The following is a 16,978-nucleotide window of genomic DNA, read 5'->3' as shown; positions in this document are numbered from 1 at the left end:
ATTCCAGATTCTTTATTGAATTCAAATTCCACGATCTGCCATGGCAGGATTCAAATCCCAGTCCCCTAGAATATTACCTGGGTCTCTGGATTAACACTCCAGTGATAATACCACTAGGCCATCACAAACAAGCAAACATACGCGTATATCGGTGGGTGGAATCTTCTGAATTTAGCTGTAGTCCCTGCTCGAAGTTCAGAACAACGTTTGGATCAGAAACTGATTTCCTAAAGAGGAGTTTCAGCCTTGATTCCCAACTCCAAGATTTCTGAGCAATTAGAGAAGGTCTGGGAAATGACAAGACCAATCTGTAAAAGGCTGGAATTTCTAATTATGCTGACCACAGTACGGATTACACAAGGGATCGCCAGCCAGTGCATGGATTTTAATTGTGATAGCACCCTACAGGGATCGAGAAGAGACCAGGATAAGCTGTTTCTCAGCTGCTTCATCCTTAGCCATAGGATCTGAGGCACTGGCAGTGAGGCGGGATCCTCAGCAAAAGGACAGCCTCTCACCCCAGCGGCTGGCCATGGGAATGAGCAGCAGATGCTGTGGCTTCCCAACGTGGACACTGCACACTGTGGGATGGAAACTCCAGCTGCAGGGAGTCACAGTGTAGTAACATGTTCCGGCACCAATCCCACTTTTTGTGTTTCTCAGTAATTTCAGGATTTCTTTGTTACTTGATCATGACCAGGCCACTGCTGGATGTCCAGCATGTATTACGATCTTGAGCTGCAGTTCTTTAGAGGTGGCAGGGGTTGGGGGGGTGGGGGAGGTGGTTCGGACACCCATGTTAGAAATGGAATTCCAGAATCTTCACACTAAATAATCAAGAAATTGTTTCCTCTTCAGGCTGGTGAGTGACTGGGAGGGGACCTTACCGGAGCAGATGTTCCCATGTATCTGCTCCTTTGCCCTTCTGGTACTTCCTCCAAATAGTATTCAACTTGAAGGAGCACTCATTCATCAGCTGGCTGTGGGGTAGCAAATAGTAACCAGCAGCCTTCCTTACCCATGGTTGGTCTAATTCCATGAGACTTTATGAGGTTCTGAGTCAATGTTGGGGAACACTCATGACAACTCCTTACCAACATTGTACTGCCATGCCTGGTAGGTCTGGTGGGACAGAACATTCCCAGAGATTGTGATAATGGTTGGGAAGGGATCACTGCATCCGTGTGACAATGTCAGGCATTTGCTTAACTAGTCTGTGGGGATGATTCTCCCAATTTGCCCCAGGTTTCAAGAAAGAGAACTTACAGTGTTGACAGGACTGGTCATTGCCACTGCCTCAATTAGTACCAGGTGGGCCGTTAATTTTCGGGCATGAGCCCTTCTTCAGGAAAGGGCCCGAAACGTCGATTCTCCTGCTCCTTGGATGCTGCCTGACCTGCTGCGCTTTTCCAGCAACACATTTTCAGCTCTGATCTCCAGCATCTGCAGTCCTCACTTTCTCCTTGTTAATTTTCACTACTTTCTTTACACTTTATGAAGGCTTGATACGACTCACTCTGCTGCTGGACTATTTCAGAAGACAGTTAAGAGTCAACCACATTGCTGTAGTCTCATGTAGACCAGACTAGATAAGGATGACAGACGCATCTTAAATGAATCTACCATGTCTGCCTCTACCACCTCTGCTGACAACGCGTTCCAAACACCCACCACCCTCTGTGTGAAGTACTTACCGCATGTATCTCCCTCAAACTTTCCATTTCTCACTTTGAAAACATGACCTCTTGTTATTGAATCCTTCACCCTGGGAAAAAGATTGTCTCTATCCACCCTGTCTATATCCTTCATGATTTTGTAAACCTCAATCAGGTCCCTCCTCAATTTCCTTTTTTCTAGTGAAAATAAACCTAACCTACTCAACCTCTCTTCATAGCGAGCACCTTCCATACCAGGCAACATCCTCGTAAACCTTCTCTGTACCCTCTCCAAAGCGTCCACATCCCTTTGGTAATGTGGCGACCAGAACTGTACACAGTATTCTAAATGCAGCCGAACCAATGTCTTGTACAAGTTTAACATGACTTGCCAGCTCTTATACTCAATACCCTGACCAATGAAGGCAAGCATACTATATGCCTTCTTGACCACTCTATCCACCTGTGCAGCCACCTTCAGGGTACAATGGACCTGCACTCCCAGATCTCTCTGCCCATCAACTTTTCCCAAGGCTCTTCCATTCATTGTATAATTCGCTCTAGAATTAGTCTCGCCTAAATGCATCACCTCACATTTGTCTGGATTGAAATCCATCTGCCACTTCTCCGCCCAATTCTCCAGTCTATCTATATCATCCTGTATTCTCTGACAGTCCCTTATGCTTTCTGCTGCTTCACCAATCTTCGTGTCATCTGCAAACTTGCTGATCAGACCAACAGTGCCCTCTTCCAGATCATTTATGTATATCACAAACAACAGTGGCCCCAACACTGACCCCTGTGGAACACCACTGGTCACCTTTCTCTATTTAGAGAAACTCCCTTCAACTACTACTCTCTGTCAGTTGTTGCTCAACCAGTTCTTTATCCACCGAACTAGAACATCCTGTACCCCATGTGACTTCACTTTCTCCATTAGTCTACAATGGGGAACCTTATCAAACGCCTTACTAAAGCCCATGTATATGACATCTACAGCACTTCCTTCATCTAACAACATGGTCACTTCCTCGAAGAACTCTATTAAGTTGGTAAGGCACAATCTCCCCTGCAAAAACCCGAAGCTAAGGAGACAGAACATAAGTTTAATCATGCTTCGAGGTATCAGGCCTGAAATCCTGACATGGCCTATCAAAGAACGTGAGAACACCAGATGTTTGCCTGCAATATTTTGATGGAGGTGTTTGAACTGTAAATGCAGTATCACCTCCATCTAAACCAATGAGACATAGCACTGTGTAAGACTGCCTTCATCGACACTTTAGAGCAAGGTGGAGAGGTGAAGTGCTTAGATCAGGACCAGAAACAAGAACTCGATGAAGAAAGATCACCTTTACTGACCTTTATGTGTACAAATTATTTGCGTATTTGCAAGTCCTCATTAAAAAATTTTTTATCCATATGACATTTGAATATTGAAGTGCAACGTAACTAAACAATGAGCCAGATGGTAACTGTATGTTAACCATGTTCTGATATAAATACAGCATTGTCATTCATGTGGGAATAAATGTCATCCAAAATAATGAGCATGTTAACCTTGGAATATTGTACAGTATTTCTCAGTAAATGTCATTGTGAATATTTATCCCCGTCCCTGATAGGAGCATCAACAAGATACTGTAATTCCCTGGTGAGATGCTAATCTTTTGTGCCAATCATCACTACAATCAATGCTCATCCTATTTTATAATGAGAGTAGCCAGTGGTAGATAAGTAATTGATGAACTGATGGGTAAAAAGCAAGTGATTTCATTCCAATAGAGCATTTTCCCCTCAAACCTTCATGTAATGACAAAGGAGACTCAATGCTAGATGGAGGAACATTGTATGTTCCTTTCATTAAATCATGTCTCAGAACCCTAAAGTTTATAAAAGTAGAAATGACAGTCAATGGTGCTATTCCTCTTCCTGCAACATTCATAGAATCTCTACAATGTGGAAGCAGGCCATTTGGCCCATTGAGTCGACACCAACTCTCCAAAGAGCATTCATCCAGAGCCACCCTTCTACCCCATCCCTGTAATTCTGCATTTCCCACGGCTAATCCCTGGACACTGCGAGGAATTAGCACAGCTGGTCCATGCTAACCTGAACATCTTTGGACTGTGGGAGGAAACCAGAGCACCCAGAGGAAACCCACGCAGACACGGGGAGAATGTGCAAACTCCACACAGACAGTTACCCGAGGCTGGAATTGAACCTGGGTCCCTGGCACTGTGAGGCTGCAGTGCTAACCACTGAGCCACCGTGTCGCCCTAGATTTTCCCAATTTAATAAAGCTGTTCCAAATTCCTACAACAACCCCATAAAAACCCTTTGGCAAAAAAATGTAGAATCAAACACAGGTTTATTCAGAGACAAGCCAGGCTGTGCTACTCTTCCAGTAGGTAGGAGAGGCCTGTCTATGAGACAACTCCCCTATTGGCCAGGCCCAGATTCAGGAGGAGATTAACTACACACTGGAGCACCAACTGATAGAGCCTGCAGCAGTAGCTGGTTTCCCCATTGTCCTCATGATCAGGCCAGCCGGGCCCAGAGCCTCTGTATTCACACTGGAAGTTAATATAGTGACTAGAGCTGACTTTTACCCAGTACCCTGGCCGGAAGATTGCATAACTAAGTTAGGTACAATAACTTAGTTTACATTACCAAGACCAATTCACTCAAGGAGCACTGTCCGCTCCACCTTCATAGCTCCAGGTGGATTATACAAATGGCAAGTCATGGCATTCAGATACCAATATGTCCCATTCACCTTTCAAAGGCTGATGCACAATGGTATGAGCTCCCATGAGCCTGAAGCCTACCACCTTTTGTCCATTTACATTCACCTCCGATAAACCTTCTTACATTCGCTCACCCTCTTATATTGGAATACAGTCTGTCTGTCTTTAATACTTTCCAATATTTCATTCTGTTTTCCATACGCCTGCTAAATTAGCTCAAACCTCCCCAGTAGTGCTAGTAAACTATCCTACATAGATACTGGCCTTGGTTCTGCTCAGATCCAGTCTGTAGAAGTCCCACCTTCACCCAATCAAATGTTCCAGAAATCTAAAGTTTTGCTCCATCTCTCCAGACTCACATTTATCGGCTCCATCCTGCTACTTTTAAACTCACTAGCGCATGGGTGTAATACAAAGATTACTAAATAGGAGATCCTACTAGATATCTGGGTACTAAAATTACTCAAAATAATGTCACAGGTTTACAAAGGCCGTAAATAAGAACAAACTGTGCACTGGTGTTCATTGTTGGTTTATTGGTGAGACTTTGGAAAGGCACTATTTGTTTAAGATTGTTCGACAGCATCACAGCATGTGATGCATTTGTTTAAAAAACATCTTCATCTTACAGGGTACATGCAGTTTGATAGTCAGCCAACAATGTTATAATAGCAATGCAAGTCAGCACACATCCCCAGCTGGTAGGAGATGTGATATTAGCAATACATCGCTGTTAACAAACTTCTAGATATCTGTCTCAATACAAAAATGAGTCTTTGTGGCATATCTTATATGCACTAACATATAGAAAACAAACACATCATTAATTTCTAGCGATAGAATTGAAAAGGACAGAAGATCCGCATATAGAAAATCAGTTAGATTACCGTAGCACACTGAACAGTTCAGTCTTTAGATTATTAAAATATATAAAGGCACTTGAAAAAGGTACAAGATTCATGAGGATGCTACTTAACAAGAAAGGCTGACAGGATAGGAAGCTTCTCCAGATCAGAGATGTCTGATCAAGGATTTCCAGGTGAACATTTTGAAAGGCGGTCAATAGAGTTGACATAGAGAAAAGAAAATTCCACGTGAGAGAGATTCCAAAATCAGAGGTCAGAAATATAAAATGAAAGCATAAAATTCTAGAAATAGCTTGTCTGGCAGCATCTGTGGAAGGAATTAGAATTAATATTTCAGATGAGTGATCTCTCACCATAACTGTAAATGTAAACTTTCTCTCTCGCCCCATAGATGCTGCCTGACTGGCTGAGTATTTGCAGTATTTTCTGTTTTTATTTCAGAATTTCCAAGTCTGCAGCGTTTGTTTTTTCATTGGGTCATAAATATAAGATAATTGCCCATAAATCCAGTGAAGAATTCAGGAGAAACATACTAAGCACCATGTAGCAGGGGTGTATAGTAGGAGGAATCTCCCCATTCTGGATAAAGCCAGTACACACACTCAAAGCAAAATGTTGCAAACCGATGTAATTCTCTGTAAAATCCTTCACCAACAAAAACCCACTCAAACCATCTCCTCTGAAAAGGAGTCTCCACCTCATTTCACAAGGGGTCAGCCTGTGGTAAGTCGCACTGACCTGGAATTTTGAACATACCGCATTGCAGTGAGGAAATTAACCGAGACTCAGCCATCCTTTACCAAACTTAATCAAACCAGGAGAATCATGGATCGCCTCTGCCCTCTGGTGGAAATGTACAATCTATCAATCAGCAGCAACTCGCTGGGAACTGGCTTCTGAATTCCTGGTGGAAATGTTGTGAATACAGACACCTCACTCCCCTACACCCGAAAGTGGGGGGGTGACTTGGAAATAAAGTGAATTTTAATTCCTAGCTGTAGACATTAAAAATGAAAGACTTTTAAAATTGCATGCAGATTATCATTTAAAAAAGGATGAGCTAAAACAAATTTTGTCCGTTGGAGTTTTTGGGGAATAAAGGTTACTCGTAATGGAATAAATTGATCCGAGTATAAAGTTGGGGGCAACACCAGATTGTACCCGATGTGTGACTATTTGAAAAGAACAGTCCCCAGTTTCCATTACCCAGTCACATGGGCAAAGTTTTCATGCACTTTCAACTTTGAACTTTAAAATGTTCCTCAAATATGTTGGGAAAATATAAAAGTGCACACAGTTACTATTGTGTCAAAGGAAGCAGCTCAGGAAAGATATGACTACAATCGCTTTACACCACAAATTACAGGACATCTCAATCTCAGCATTGCAAAAATGTCAACTTCCTCTTGAGCATCAAGAAATGGGTGGATTTGCACCTTAAAAATGAATTAAACTCGTCAAAGAGTGCAGCTATATTAAAGCATAACAACCGTGTTAATGGGATTCTGGATTCCAGATGGGGAATAATTCAAGCCATGTGCTTTTCTTGTACATTTTTTAAAATTGGATGCAAATTTTTTCCTTGCAGATTCGCTTTAATCCAATCTTTCTCATTCTCTCTTTGTTTTCTTTTCCTTATCTAATTTGGCTGGAATTTAACCTCATTTTAATCTCTTATCATTCACCGTATTCTATTCTCTAACCTTGGCCAAGACAATGATACAAGTAAATCACCTAAACATTAAATAACGAATTAAATGTATTCTATGATAATATGTTTAACACTGTAATCTTGCTATCACTTACAGTGAATAATACCTCACCACCCTATATTGCTAATCATAGCCTTAGCTGAATAAATCAAGTTAATTAAAATGCCAATTAAAATTATTATTTTTAGTGTAAGTCAACTGAAGTTGTTTTTCAGGGCTGCTCATAATGTTCAGTATAAGTTAACTTGGCAAATTTCCATTCTCTCTCACACTTATACTTGTTCCCAGTTGCTGTATCACTTTTTATCTGAGTATGAATCTGTTGTGAAGAATTCAATTATAGTTTTATTCTCATTTAATCCCTGATGCAATCTAGTTGCTGTAATTAATTGCCAATATTTTTCTAAAATTACAATTCGCGTTTCACTGTATAATGTAGCTCGTTTAAATTACATTTAGAATGTGAAACAATATTTCCTAACTAGGAGTTGCCAGCAATGAAAGTGTTTATATAAACCACCCTTGAATTTAAAACGGTGAATTAAGGACAAGTCAGTGGTTTTGGATAAGTCTTTAATTTAAAATGTCTGCAGCTAAATGCAAATTCACTTTCCTGCCAAACCATGGTTGTGTTGGCTGTTATTGATATCCCATGTTAAATCCTTCACAGGGTTCCTTTATTTACCAGCCCATGTAATATCTCAGAAATTAGCAAGTTGTTTGATTGTCCCGAATCCAGTTTTAACAAGAACACTGGCAACATGGCTAATACCACATGACCTGCAGAAAATTGACCTTGATTTAGGATGCAGGTCTCCTTATTTAATGAAAAGTAAAAAGTAAAAGACAGAGGGTGGTGGGGGGGGGGGGGGGGTTGTTTTTCAGACTGGAGACCTGTGGCCAGCTTGTGCCACAAGGATCGGTGCTGGGTCCTCTACTTATCGTCATTTACATAACTGATTTGGATGTGAACAGAGAAGGTACAGTTAGTAAGTTTGCAGATGACACCAAAATTGGAGGTGTAGTGGACAGTGGATGCCAGACTACAACAAGGTCATGATCAGATGGGCCAACGGGGTGAGGAGTGGCAGATGGAGTTTAATTTAGATCGATGTGAGGTGCTGCATTTTGGAAAAGCAAATCAGAGCAGGATTTACAAACTTAGTGGTAAGGTCCTAGGGAGTGTTGCTGAAAAAAGAGACCTTGGAGTGCAGGTTCATTACTCCTTGAAAGTGGAGTCGCAGGTAGATAGGACAGTGAAGAAGGCGTTTGGTATGCTTTCCTTTATTGGTCAGAGTATTGAGTACAGGAGTTGGGAGGCCTGTTGTGGCTGTACAGGACATTGATTAGGCCACTGTTGGAATATGGTATACATTTCTGGTCTGCCTGCTATAGAAAGGATGTGGTGAAACTTGAAAGGGTTCAGAAAAGATTTACAAGGATGTTGCCAGGGTTGGAGGATTTGAGCAATAGGGAGAGGCTGAATAGGCTGGGGCTGTTTTCCCTGGAGGGTTGGAGGCCGAGGGGTGACCTTATAGAGGTTTATAAAATCACGAGGGGCATGGACAGGTTAAATAAACAAGGTCTTTTCCCTGGGGTAGGACATTCCAGACTAGAGGACGTAGGTTTAGGGTGAGAGGGGCAAGATATAAAAGAAACTTAAGGGGCAACCTTTTCATGCAGAGGGTGGTACGTGTATGGAATGAGCTGCGAGAGGATGTGGTGGAGGCTGGTACAATTACAACATTTAAGAAGCATCTGGATGTGTATATGAATAGGAAGGGTTTGGAGGGATATGGGACTAGATATCTGGTCAGCATGGATGAGTTGGACTGAAGGGTCCATTGCTGTACTGTACATCTCTATGACTCTATAGACTAACATTGGGGGAAGTCCAGAGAAGGTGCCCCACTTTGATGCTGGGTATAAATGAGGGTTTGAGTAGGTTGGACCTGTGCTCATTGGGATGTAGGAGAATGATAGGTGTCCTTAATGGAAACATCAGAAAGTAAGGAGGCATGGGATACAGGGAAACCTGTCTGTCTGGATACAGAATTGGCTGGCCCGTAGAAGACAGAGGGTGTTGGTAGATGGAAAGTATTCAGCCTGGAGCTCGGTGTCCAGTGGTGTTCTGCAGGGGTCAGTTCTGGGACCTCTGCTCTTTGTGATTTTTATACATCACTTAGATGGGGAAGTGAAAGGGTGGGTTAGTAAGTTTACTGATGACAGAAAGTTGGTGGAATTGTGAATAGTGTGGAGGGCAGTTGTAGGTTGCAATGAGACATTGACAGGATGCAGAGCTGGGCTGATAAATGAAGGGTATGTCGGTTAGTCTGATCTTAGAGTAGGATTGAAGGTCTTGACATCGAGGGCTTGAAGGACCTGTACTGTGCTGTACTGATCTATGTTCTACAGAAGAGTCTTTGGGAATATGTCAGGGTAGATTTGTCTGGAATAACTGAGGTATATCTGTCTGGCAGAGAATTGGAGGGATATCACATTGAGACTGCAAGGTATTGAGAAGCAAGCAGATGGGAAATGAGCAGTCAAACAATAACAGGCAGGTAATGTGGTAGTGACCAGTTAACCTACACATTAACCCTCTTTCTAACCCTGGATGTTGGTGCGATGGTGGATCCTTGAATGAGTGCAGCAGGGCCCAGAGGAGAGGGAGAGAAATGGAAGGACAGAGCAGGTATTGGACTCTGGAGGGAGGTGAATAGACAGGTGTTTCTGTAGTATCAGAGTAACTCCAGGATGGTTTGTTCCTCCCTGGTGCTAGAGCCAAGGATGTTGTGGAATGACCATGGGACGTTCTTCTGGGGGAAGGTGAGCAGTCAGAGATTGCAGTCATATTGGTATAAAGGATATTAGTTCAAAGAGGATGTGGTCCTGTGACTGAAATCTAGGGAGCAAGGTTGAAAATGAGCAAGCAGGACCTTTGAAGTGGTAATCATTCAGCGCCATGTGCAAGTGTGTATGGAATTAGGAAGGTTAAACAGATGAATGTGTGACTGCAGGAGAGAGAGCTATAGATTCCTGGGATTGGCTCTGGGGGAGATGGCAGCTTTAACAAGATGGATGGGTTGCATCTGAACAGAGCTGGGACTACTTTCCTGACAGGGTTAAAAACCACACAACACCAGTTTATAGTCCAACAGGTTTAATTGGAAGCACACTAGATTTTGGAGCAACGCTCCTTCATCAGGTGATTGTGGAGGGCTCGACCGTAACACAGAATTTATAACAAAAATTTACAGTGTGATGTAACTGAAATTATACATTGAAAAATTGATTGTCTGTTAAACCTTTCATCTGTTAGAATACAGTGATAGTTTCACTTCTTTCATGTGTAAATCACAAAACCCTTTTTTTTAAAAGTTGCATTCTCAGGTTAGCTGTTAACAATGGTGATAGCTAGACAATATGTTGAAGGTGTTAGCCCCCTGTGTTCTCTGTCTATGACCTAATGTTTAGATTGATTCTAATCTAAAAAGTGAGATAACAGAGTTTTACATAAATTCATACAGTTTTTGAGCTCAGAGTTGTACAGAGTTGCTCAAAAACCACATACATTCATGTAGAACTCTGAGCTCAAAAACTGTATGAATTTATGTAAAACTCTGTTATTTCACTTTTTAGATTAGAATCAATCTAAACATCAGGTCATAGACAGAGAACACAGGGGGCTAACACCTTCAACATATTGTCTAGCTATCACCATTGTTAACAGCTAACTCGAGAATGCAACTTTTAAAAAAGTTTTGTGATTTACACATGAAAGAAGTGAAACTATCACTGTATTCTAACAGATGAAAGGCTTAACAGACAATCGATTTTTCAATGTATAATTTCAGTTACATCACACTATTAATTTTTGCTATAAATTCTGTGTTAGGATTGAGCCCTCCACTATCACCTGATGAAGGAGCGTCACTCCGAAAGCTCGTGTGCTTCCAATTAAACCTGTTGGACTATAACCTGGTGTTGTGTGATTTTTAACTTTGTACACCCCAGTCCAACACCGGCATCTCCGAATCATGACTTCCTTACAGGGTGTTTTGTTAATACTGTCAAAAGTCAGACAAAGGTTTGAAAGCTTGTGATTTCAAATAAACTGTTGGACTATAACCTGTTGTTGTGTGACTTCTGACTTTGTCCACTTCAGTCCAACACCGGCACATCCACAACATGGCTAATTCTGTTGGGAGGGTTTAAACTAACTCAGCAGGCAACTAGGAGAGAACATTGGAAAGCAACACCAGGATGCACAAAATGCTGTCAGAGGCAGATAGCAGTAAAACAGAGAATAGTAAGTTAATAGTTGGAGTCAGAGTAAGGGAGAAAAGAAGGAAGTGTAAAGCAGGGCTACACTGCACATATGTGAATGTATGGAGTAGAGTTAATAAGATTGGGGAGTTACAGACACAGATTGGCATGTGGGATAATGATCATTCCTGAAGAAGGGCTTATACCCAAAACGTCGATTCTCCTGCTCCTTGTATGCTTCCAGACCTGCTGCGCTTTTCCAGCAACACATTTTTCAGCTCTGATCTCCAGCACCTGCAGTCCTCACTTTCTCCATGTGGGATAATGAAGCTACAGTGAAAATGGGGACCTGACGTAAAGAGGAGCAGATCTGGGTGTTCAACATTCCGCAGTAACTCGGCATTTAGAAAAGATAACAATGGAGACAAAGGAGTTGGGGCATTTTTGATGAAGGAGAGATTTGCAGTAGTGCAGAGAGAGGATGTTTCAGTGGGCTCGAGAACAGGATCAGTTTGACCAAAGATCAGGACCAAAAAGGGCATAATCGCATTGCTCCATGTAAAGAATAGACCACCAGCTAGTGGGAAGGATATAGAGGAACAAATCTGGAAAGAAATTACAGAGTGGTGTTAGTGCCATAGGACAGTAGTAATGGTGGACCAGGATAATGGTACTGTTAGCACAGCAAGGGACAAGCATTCCTCATTGTATTCAGGAGAATTTCCAACGGCCTTTGGTGCAACAAGACGGGAGGTATGACTACACCTGGTCCATGGGAATGAAGTGGTCAAGTAGGCCGTATCAATGGGGGAATAACTTAAGGAACAGTGAACTATTGTTTCATCAGTTTTAAGAAGTTGGTGTAAAATGACATTAGGTCAACCCATTGCCCAACTGGCAGAGAGTGGATTTGAATGGGGCTGGAATAGAGCTGGCCCAAATAGACTAGATTCTGGATTAGTGGTGCTGGAAGAGCACAGCAGTTCAGGCAGCATCCGAGGAGCAGTGAAATCGATTTCGTTGCTCCTTGGATGCTGCCTGAACTGCTCTGCTCTTCCAGCACCACTAATCCAGAATCTGGTTTCCAGCATCTGCAGTCATTGGTTCTAGGTAAAAACAATGACTGCAGATGCTGAAAATCAAATACTGGATTAGTGGTGCTGGAAGAGCACAGCAGTTCAGGCAGCATCCAACGAGCAGCGAAATCAACGTTTCGGGCAAAAGCCCTTCATCAGGAATAAAGGCCTGATGAAGGGCTTTTGCCCGAAACGTTGATTTCGCTGCTCGTTGGATGCTGCCTGAACTGCTGTGCTCTTCCAGCACCACTAATCCAGTCATTGGTTCTAGTCTATTTAGTAAAAACAAAGGTTGATGGGAAATAATGTAGTTCAATGACAACAGAGATGGAAAATAACTCAAAAACTTGGGTTTAAGACATGGGTGCTAAGGGAATTTCTCAAAACAGTTGTACCATGGGGATTGATTTGGAAGAGTCAGCATGGATTTGTTCAGGGAAAACCATTGTCGAACTACATGTCTGGGGTTTTTTGTAGAGGTACCAGAGGATTGATCAGAGGAAGGCTGTTGGTGTGCTCTTCCAAAAGCTGTTTGACAGAGGTGTGAGGGAAGTTAGAGACCGTGGAATAAAAGGATCAGTTGCAACATGGATGGAAAGTTAGCTGAGTGACTGGAAATGAAGAGTAGTTTTCGATAGATATTTTTCAGGCTGGAGGAAGGTGAAGTGTCCAGAGTGGGTATTAATTTCAAGGTTGGTCTACAATACAAAACTCAGGAGAAATGTGAGGAGGAGAATGTAAACTTTCTAAAGGACATTAAAATGTTGGCGAAGGGGGCCAATAAAATTTAACATGGAGAAGTGTGAGGCAATCCACTTTGATGCAAGGAAGGTGGAAAATCTGAGTTAAATAAAGAATACAATTCCAAAGGGGACTGCTGGAGCAGAGAGCTAGGCGTATCTGTACATAAGCCAATAAGGATGGCAACAAAGGCAGAGAGAGCTGTTAACAAAGCATAGAGTATTCAGCAGGATGTCTATGGGATCACCAATATTAGGACTCTTAGCAGAAGCAGTTATATGGAGGTTGGAATGAACAGCCCTTCCTACAATCCAGCCCAAGTTTTGGGTCCGCTATGTGGATGACACCTTTGTCATCACAAAACACAACAAATTAGAAGAAGCGTACAAACACAGAAACAACATCCTTATTGCTATAAACTTCACCAGAGGAAGAGAAAAACAGATGTCACAGTAGAACAAAAAGCCAATGGAGAGCTGCAGACCAGCATCTACAGGAACGCCCCACACACACTGACCCGATACTCAACTACAGGAGCAATCATCCCAACACCCACAAACGGAACTGCATCAGGACATTATTTAAATGAATCACAACACACTGCAGCACCCAGGAACTATGAGAAGCTGAGGAAAAACACCTATACAATGTATTCAGGAACAACAGGTACCCGATAAGCACAGTCCACCAATTCCTACACAACTGACCTAAACAAGACGACACAACCCGGTCAGAGACTCTAGCCATCCTGCCATACATTAAAGACATCTCAGAGATAACAACCAGACTACTCTGGCCCCTAGGCATCATGGTCGCCCACAAACCTACCACCACACTGAAACAGCTCCTGATGAATTTAAAGGACCCCATACCAACAACCAGCAGAATGAGCATCATATACAAAATACCCTGCAAGAACTGTAACAAACATTACATTGGACAGACGGGCAGGAAACTAGCCACCAAGATACATGAGCACAAACTAGCCACCAAAAGATATGACCAACTATCACTAGTATCCATAAACATAGATGTAGAGGGACACCGGTTCGACTGGGATAATAAATCCATTCTGCAACACTCTAAACAGAGACATGAATGGGAATTCCTAAAGGCTTGGAATTCAAACTAGAACTCCATTAACAAACGCATCAATTTAGATCCCATCTACCAACCTCCCAGAAACACCCACCACACAAACCGAGACAAATAAATAGCAAGTGGGACAGAACACCAGCGTTTCACAAAAGGCTCACTAATGATGTTAGGCAAAAGTGAGGACTGCAGATGCTGGAGATCAGAGTCGAAAGGGTGGTGCTGGAAAAGCACAGCAGGTCAGGCAGCATCTGAGGAGCAGGAGAATCGATGCTTCGGACAAAAGCCCTTCATCAAGAATGAGGCTTATTGATGAAGTTACCTAGCATGGTGACAAAACCAACAAATCCACCAGTTCAGCGAGCAAATTGATACATTTTGGTCAAAAGCACAACAGAATCTAACTGTAAAGGGAATTGTAAACTGTTAGGGGTGGCACGGTGGCTCAGTGGTTAGCACTGCTGCCTCACAGCACCAGGGTTCCGGGTTCGATTCCAGCCTTGGAGTTTGCGTGGGTTTATTCCGGGTGATCTGATTTCCTCTCACAGTCCAAAGATGTTCAGGTCAGGTGAATTGGCCATGCTAAATTGCCCATAGTGTTCAGGGATGTGTAGCTAAGGTGCATTAGTGAGAAAATGTAGGGAAATTGGTCTGGGTGGGTTACTGTTCAGAGGGTTGGTGTGGACTTGTTGCACCAAAGGGCCTGTTTCTACACTGTTGGGATTCAATGGAAAAGGGAGTGTGGGAACTGGGGTATATGGCCACATAGTGCAGGGAAAGGGAGTGTGGGAACTGGGGTATATGAACACATTGCATGGACAGTGGCAGGCAAGGTTAGAGAAAATAATTAAAATGGCACAAGAGAATTGGAGGCGTGGAAAATTAAAAACAGGATGAACCTTTATAAAGCTTGGAGATAGTGAGGACTGCAGATGCTGGAAAGTCAGAGTTGATAAAATATGAAACTGGAAAAAGCATAACAGGTCAGGCAGCATCAGGAGAGCAGGAGAGTTAACATTTCAGGCAGGAGCCTTCATCCTAATGCTACTTGAGCAACTGTGGTTTTCCAGCTCCATATTTTATCGAGTTGAATCCTTATAACACAACGGTTCAGCATCAGCTGGAGGATTGTGTTCAATTCTGGGCACTGTACTTTCTGAAGGATGTAAAGTCCTGAAGAAGCTGCAGAACAGCTTTATGTAAGTGCGTCTAGAGATGAGGGATTTCTGGTACAAAGGCAGACTGGAGAATTTGGTTCTATTATCTTTGAGGAAGAGGTTAGATTTGTTTCAAAATAACAAGGGGTTAGGACAGAGTAGATGGAGAGAAACTGTTCCCATTCATGAAAGGATGGAGAATCAGAGGATATAAGGTAAACATGAAAAAAAGACCACCCTGTGACAAGTTTAGGACTGACAGTGCTCAGGCAGTGTTTTGCCCGAGGTGCAGAGCAATTTAGGTGTGCGAGTGCACAAGTTATCAAAGATTAGTACAGAGGTACAGCTGGTGATCCAGAACACTAATAGGAAGCTTTATTTTTTAAAAAATTCATTCACTGGATGCGAGTGTTGCTGGTTAAGCCAGCATTTATTACCTACTGTCCTTGAGAAGGGAGTGGTGAGCTGCCTTCTTGAACTGCTGCAGTCTGATTGATGTAGACACACCCGCAATGCTGTTACAGAGGGAGTTGTAACATTTTGACTATAGCTGGAACAATTTTGGGACCCTTACCTAAAGATATACTTACATAGGAGGCAGTGCAGAGAAGGCTCAGTAGGTTTTCCCTCGGTATGGAGGGATTGACTGATGAGGAATAGTTGATTAGGTTGGACTTTGATCATTGGAGTTTCGAGGAATGAGATGAGACCTTATTGAAGCATGTAAGACTATTATGGGGTTTGACAGGGGAGATATGGAGAGGTTGTTTCCCTTTGTGGCAGAGTCTAGGACAAGAGGGCATCACCTCAGAGTGAAGGGCCGCCCATTTAAAACAGAAGCGAGAAGGATATTTTTCAATCATTGGGTAGTTAATCTGTGGGTTTTTTTTACTGCAGAATGCTGTAGAGGCTGGGCGGTTAAGAATGCTCAAAGCTGAGGTAGATATACTTTTAATCAGTAAAGGAATCAAGGGTTCTAGGGGCAGTGGAATTAAGAATGATCACATCACCATGATCTCATTGAATGATGGAGCTTGGTGGATCAAAAGGCCTATTTCTTCTCCTCTGTCTTTTCCTGCTTTGACTGGGTTGGTTGAGTATCAGCTTAATGTCATATCTGTTGGAAGACAGCGCTGACAAAGTAAATACGTTTTTTTATAACAAATATATATCGTCTTTCAAGAAACAAGGGAGTAAAATGCATGAAGGTTTGCACAATTTGTTTTTTTTTATCATTTCATCAAAAAAAAAGTGAAAGGAAAAGCTGAAGTTCTGAAATTGAGGTCACATGCCCAACCATAGTATCCCCTTCCCTCACCTCACCCTAGTTCCAAACTTCCAGCTCAGTAACTGTCCCCATGACTTGTCCGGACTTGTCCTACCTGCCTATCTCCTTTTCCACCTATCCACTCCACCCTCTCCTCCCTGACCTATCACCTTCATCCCCTCCCCCACTCACCTATTGTACTCTATGCTACTTTCTCCCCACCCCCACCCTCCTCTAGCTTATCTCTCCACACTTCAGGCTCACTGCCTTTATTCCTGTTGAAGGGCTTTTGCCCGAAACGTCGGTTTCGCTGCTCCTTGGATGCTGCCTGAACTGCTGTGCTCTTCCAGCACCACTAATCCAGAATGTGCATTATTAAAGTTAACTTGC

This window comes from Chiloscyllium punctatum, chromosome 20 (genome assembly GCF_047496795.1).
Source record: "Chiloscyllium punctatum isolate Juve2018m chromosome 20, sChiPun1.3, whole genome shotgun sequence".
NCBI lineage: Eukaryota > Metazoa > Chordata > Chondrichthyes > Orectolobiformes > Hemiscylliidae > Chiloscyllium > Chiloscyllium punctatum.
This window is presented reverse-complemented; position numbering follows the sequence as displayed.